Source organism: Melopsittacus undulatus, chromosome 7 (assembly GCF_012275295.1).
Source record: "Melopsittacus undulatus isolate bMelUnd1 chromosome 7, bMelUnd1.mat.Z, whole genome shotgun sequence".
NCBI lineage: Eukaryota > Metazoa > Chordata > Aves > Psittaciformes > Psittaculidae > Melopsittacus > Melopsittacus undulatus.
Window position 1 is genome coordinate 27,390,533 of NC_047533.1, and position 6,000 is coordinate 27,396,532.

Genomic DNA, 6,000 nt, shown 5'->3' on the forward strand with positions numbered 1-6,000 from the left:
ATTACCACTTGCTGCACTCAAAATTATAGAAGTAATGCTACCAGCCCCAATTTCATGTTCTCACACTTTGTGTAGGCTTAGCTGATATACCCCTTGAAGGACTGTAATTACAGCAGCTTTTGCTTTCTTTAATCAGCTAACAAAGCCTTTCAGTTTCTGTTTTGCCCTGTGCTTCAACCACATGTATGGTACAATAGGGACTAAAAATTAAAAAACAGAGTACCTACGCTGCTAAGTACTGTCTGGACAGATACTTGGAAAAGCAATGCCTATCTTCCTGAAGTTACTGAAGCAGAGCACACAGAGTTCTTCCCTAAAATTATTCGTAGAGTTCTGTCAAATTGGTAAGTTTTTACTTGCATTTTAGCCGCTTACTGATAAAGTCTCTACATAGAAGACTAAAACGCCAAGCTGTGACCTTGAAGAATTTCTTCTTCACATACAGTGCAGCCTAAGCAACAAGGAATACCAAGGGGCTTTGTCAAATGTCAAAATACAAGTGTTGATTCAGGGAAAAAAGTTCTCACTGAGTCAGAAAATAAACACAACTGAGGCAGTGCTGTGGTCCTGTGCTTTTCTTTTCCTGTCACTCCCACAAGGTAGTGAGAATCTCTAGCTAAGCAGCTTGTTATCTCTGTTCTCTTTGATGTCAGTTCTCAGATACTGAGGTACTCCAACTGCTGTAAACTACGCAGGGAATGACAGCACCTGTCAGGTGCCACAAGGCATTTATCATCTTAAGAAACAGCATTCAGGTTAAACTTCCTGAGACATCATGCAATGGTCATTAATGCTTTATATTATCTTGCTTCACTCCCAATATTTATGGTGATACATAAGGATATTACAGAAAGACCATCACCTGAAGTTGGGCTGAGACCATTCAGTCCCACTGAGGTCAAAATAACATGGATTAAAGTTAAGAGACTGGAAAGGTAAGATAAGATAGTCCTTCATGGCTAGGTCTCAAGTTTTCATGTGGAGTGCCTGATTAATACTGACTTTCAGAGTTACTTTCAGTTCAAGAGATGCAGAAAAGTTATGACATCCTGAAAACAGATATTCATGTTCAAGAGATACAGAAAAGAAGAAAAGGACTATTTTTATTTAATAAGCATAAATGGTCAGGAACTGGTCCCAGTCTAACATAAAGGGGACAGTGCTTTCTCCTGCAGGGCATGGCCCTGTGTCCTGCCTGGACTCTGGCTCAGAAGGAAGAACTCCATCCCCTGTACCACCCAAAGGCAGGTTTTTCTGTCCCACATTCAAGTGGAAACAAGAACAAGTGTTCCTATGATTTAATCAGATGCCAGCTGGTAATAAGCACAAGGCTGAACAAAACCTCTCCTAAGAGGAAACTCAGCTGTGACCTGCTTGAGTATACATGAAGTTATACCCTACATGTGACAAAGTGGTACTCATTCATACATCTACTGATCAAAGAAACATGAATAAGGAAAAGGAGTGCCAAGAAAGTGTTTGCCCAGGTACCACATACCTCAGCATGGTGCAATTTAGTTTTTTTTCCTTTTTCCTGCATTTGTTCAATATCACATAGGATTTTTATCTTAACAGCTGAAACAGAGCAGCCCAGTAGCCTGTTGCTTTGCCTCAGAAAAGGAGCTGTGACTATAAATGTGGCCAAACACTTCTCCTTCCCATCCCCAAGAGCTGAGTCCCGTGACTGCCCTTGGCAGATGGGTAAGAGCTCTCGTACCTCAGCCATTGCCTAGGCTCAGGCTCTCCCACAGGAACTGCTCTCTCTGTGGCAAGCTTCCCAAAACCATCTCTCCTGCCCACAGTAGCAAGGGCTGGACAACACCAAGCTACATACAAGCTTTATTGAACCACCCAGAATACAGGACAGTGTCACCCAACCAAGCTGCACCTTTACAGCAATGTCATTTTCCTCCAAAATGTTTGGGTATTGTCAAAACCAAAGACTTCTCCCAGGTCTTTACTTAAGAAAGGTAAACACTGCCTCTGATGGACAGACCTGTTCCCAAGAGAAATACAAAAACCTGCTCCCTGCCTTGTAGAGCACCTCCTACAATGAGACTCATCTCACCACATGTAAAAAAGAAGTCGCTCTGTTTTCAGGGGTTTATCTCACATGGTATTTTCCTTAACTCTGAATCATTGCCTCTGTGTCTGAGCTGGGTCAAGAGATGACTGAGAACTGCCAGAGATGTAATGGTCACGGGGCACTGGTCAATCATAAGCCTCTGCTCCCCAGTTCCCCTTCTGCCACAAAAGACAAAGGGCATTGTGAGTCCTATGGGGGAACACTGGCCTCCCTCACCTACACACCGCTTTCTTTCCTAATGCTTTTTCCTTCAGAAAATACACTTAGAAAACCAGATCAGAAGCAGTACAGCAGAAAGCTCCTCTGCCAGCAGAGGAAACCAGGCAGCTGCCTTTAGAAGGAACACCCTCCCTTAACAAAAATATGTTTCTTGAGACCTGATCATTTGTTAAAATACAAGTGCAATTTCACTAGTTTCTAGAGAGTTGTGCCCCATTGTACCAGTGATATTTCTAATGCCTAGTGCTAGCATGAAGCCCTAGCCAGGAGGATGGGTAAATTTGGCTGATCTCACTGCAGTGAGGAGATCTGTCGGGCTGCAGACTGTGCGAGTCCTTCCCTCACATTTCCTGTAAAAGAGGAAGCTATGGGTACCAGCAGGTCATGTAATGAACATCATCACTCTAACTTCCACAGTACAATCACTGACTGACCATTGCTATCCCTATTTAGCCAAGGTATTGGTAATTCTGTACAAATAGATGCATTTATGTAATGATAAAAATATCTGTACCACAAATCCAAAAATATGACAGATGTCCTCCAGAAGCACATGTGTTCTTTGAACTGTAAGACCCACCACCTCAACCCTCCTTCTCCATGCCAACCTTTACCCTACTCTGAGTACTGCTTTCCATATCTTTTGATTTTTATAGTGATATTTTTCTTATTGTATTTCTGCAGAAGAGCAATTGCAGACTGCTACAACTGATTTTTGGCATACAGTAACTTGCCTTTTTTTAAAGCACAGTTCCAAGTTCAGCAGCAAAAAGCTAATAAGTTATTGAAAAAAGTCAAAACAAGTAGAAAAACATCTTAGAGGTCAATGGTTAAGAGAGGCTAAAGACAATTTTTTCCATGATCTTTGCATCAACAGCAGGAAGCACAGACTTCCATTGTCTAAGAAACAGAAAATATTTTGCATATTTGAGATACAAATATTTGTATGAAACTTACACCATTATGCACCTTATCTTGTGTATCCAGTTTATAAGCTGACACAACACAGAGGCAATTAAACCTACTACAGGTTGCACTTACACTTGGTGGAGGGGAAGACATCTTGACGCTGCCAAGCAATTCTGTGAAAGTAACCACTTCCCAGTTATTTTAACTTTAATTACAGGATACCACACTATCACGGCATTCCTGAATACAATGTTGTTTCAGGGCAAGATGAAATAATACAGAGCTGATATTGTTATCAGCTTGATTTTATTTTTCTCTCTTTTTAACCATTGCAGGCAAGCAGCCAGGTTACTGGATACATTGCAATGCCACATCCACAGTACTGAGCCCACAGCTAAGAACTGAAATGCAAGTTTACTTAGGGTGTAATTCTAGCAGCCTCTTAGTGGTTTTAAGAGATCTAAGGCTGTAAAAACTCTACATTAACCTCCCCATACCCCTCAGTGGTACTTCCATGAATTTTGAAGCACTAACAAAGTCAGCTAAGAACTAGAGCTACTTCAGGATGGAGGTCTAACTGGCAGTATGTTTTAACTAGGTGAACTACAAATCTTTGGGTTTGGTTTTCACACCTATGAGATTTGCTTATTAAATAAATAAGAAGGAGTAAACTTATTTGGTGTTGCCAAATATAATGCCACTGCTCCGTTTCCAGTGGTTTCAGCAGACAAGCTCACACAGAAATCATTTGGTTCAGAATATTTGTACTATTCATTTAGAAGTTCAGCTGAACCCTTTTACTGATGACCAAATGCAAAATAAAAATTTATTATTTCTCAATAAGACAATTTCTCAATAAATAAAAATTTAAAATAAAAGGTAGAGACACATCAAGAGGAGCCTCTGAGAGCAAACAGGCTCTCTCCTGCTTTACAAACCATAGCCGTCAAAAGGCCACCAGGAGCACCCTGCCCACCTACAAGAGCAGTACCCAGGAAACAAGATGAGGATGCCTAAAGGAGCTCTTCTACAGGTGATGTGAGCCAAGCAGCACAACTGGTGCACTGAAAGGGAAGTGGGGCATGTGCAAAATCCCTCCAAGTACTCCCGCAGTGTAACTTTCTGATGGCCCAAAATACCCCCAATGTTTATATAGCAGGTGTAAGTAACAGCTCATCTTTCAGCAACTAGAGAGTTCCAACAAATTAACCAGCAACACTTCACACTACAGCCATGCTATATTAAAGGTGATAGACAGCTGAATTATAAGCAACATTTACTCTAAAATGAAAACAAATGCTCCAGAAGCAAGTACTTGCAAGACATCTTTTTATTTGCATTTCTACTATGGTCAGCTTTTCCATCTATAAAAACTACAAACTCACTTGTCTCATAAAACAACACTAGGTATTTCAGATTAACATGTGTCACAGTGAGATACCCATCTGTCATCCCAAGCAGAGAGCTTATGGCCATGCCTACACTAAAAGCTCAGTTTACAGTTCAAATAATTATCAGCTCCAACTTACAGGGACACAGAAGGGAAGCCTGTGGAAAAGCACCATGCAATTTCACCCACTACATGAACTTCAGGCACACTACATCCCAGCACCAAGCTACACAAAAGCAATCACCGACAAGAAAGGATAAACATGCTGTGGAGCAGATAGCAGGGGTATTATTACCAGAACTAAACTCACACACAAGGCAAATTGTGCCTTGAGACAAGGTGGAACAGTCTTAGTAAGCCACAGCAGTTACAGTGATATAGGGAAGGACACAAGGAGAAAGTCACATCAACATGGAAATATTCAGCAACTGCTTTAAAATGTGTTTGTCAGCCCCGGCTACAACCGCTTGTATTACACAAGTTACAGCAGTTTTAAGCAAAGGCTTAAAATGCACCTTTTGTCATAGCTCCCGCTTACAGACCCGCCTGCCACACGCCGAGAGAGAAATGCCTCGACTCCTGGGCTGTAGCGCACCTCCGAAGTTGCAGCGAGCGGCTGCTATAGGGTGCGCTCCGCCAGCTATCCCGAGCCAGGAGCCACACACCTGGAGCGCGGGGTAGCCCCGGCTGCCCCCGCGGGCACATGAACTCGTCCCGCTCCGTTCGCGGGGACAACCCTGCTGCTCGACAGCCCCGGCTCTCCCTTACCTGGGTGTCCCGGCTGCCGCTGCCGCCGCGCAGCGAGGTACCTTACTGCTCGTCTCCGGCCCGAGGAGGCGGTGGATCAGCGGCACCTCCACTTCCTCCGCCCACCGGCCGCCGCTTACAGCTCCCCGCAGGACAGCGATGGAAGAAGCAGTGGGCCGGCACAGTGCACAGCCCGCTCCGCTTCCCTCCGCTTCCTTCCCCTCCCCGTCCCCGCCCCGTCCCGCCGCTGGGCGGTGGCGAGGCCCTGGGCGCCCTCTGTGCTCGGGGCAGGTGAGGAGCCGAAGGAAGAGGGTGGCCCACATCCAACAGACCTGACAACAGCTGCCGGAAAGCGTTTCCCTGAAGCAGAAGAAAAGGCACATTATACAATTCGGAACAGGCTGTAAACTCTTTTCCAAAATCTGGCTGCACCCCAGGGCTTGGCACCAGCTGGCTTTAAACTGGGTGTAACCAGTGCTTTGGCTCAGGTGTTTCTCGTTCCAAACCGCGGTGAAGACTGAGCACTCACACGGCTATGGGGAAAGGGGGGGTACAGGGCTCCTTGTCCTGAGCAGGCTGGGCAACCTGAGGCTGCTTTTGTGTAACGTCCACTCAGATCTCCTCATGCCCAGGTGGCTTCCTGGGTTGC

At 44.6% G+C, this 6,000-nt stretch overlaps 1 protein-coding gene across 2 annotated transcripts in view; it reads right to left on the reverse strand.

Moving 5' to 3' along the window:
• Positions 1–5,541, reverse strand: part of TEC (tec protein tyrosine kinase) — a 50,765-nt gene extending 45,224 nt beyond the window's left edge. The window contains exon 1 of one of the 2 annotated variants that reach the window (XM_031048929.1): positions 5,373–5,540. The gene's annotated coding sequence lies outside the window, so the exon portion shown is untranslated. Of the gene's footprint in view, positions 1–5,372 lie in introns of both variants that reach the window. The other variant, XM_005149094.3, reaches the window with a different exon arrangement.
• Positions 5,542–6,000: the final 459 nt, after the last annotated feature.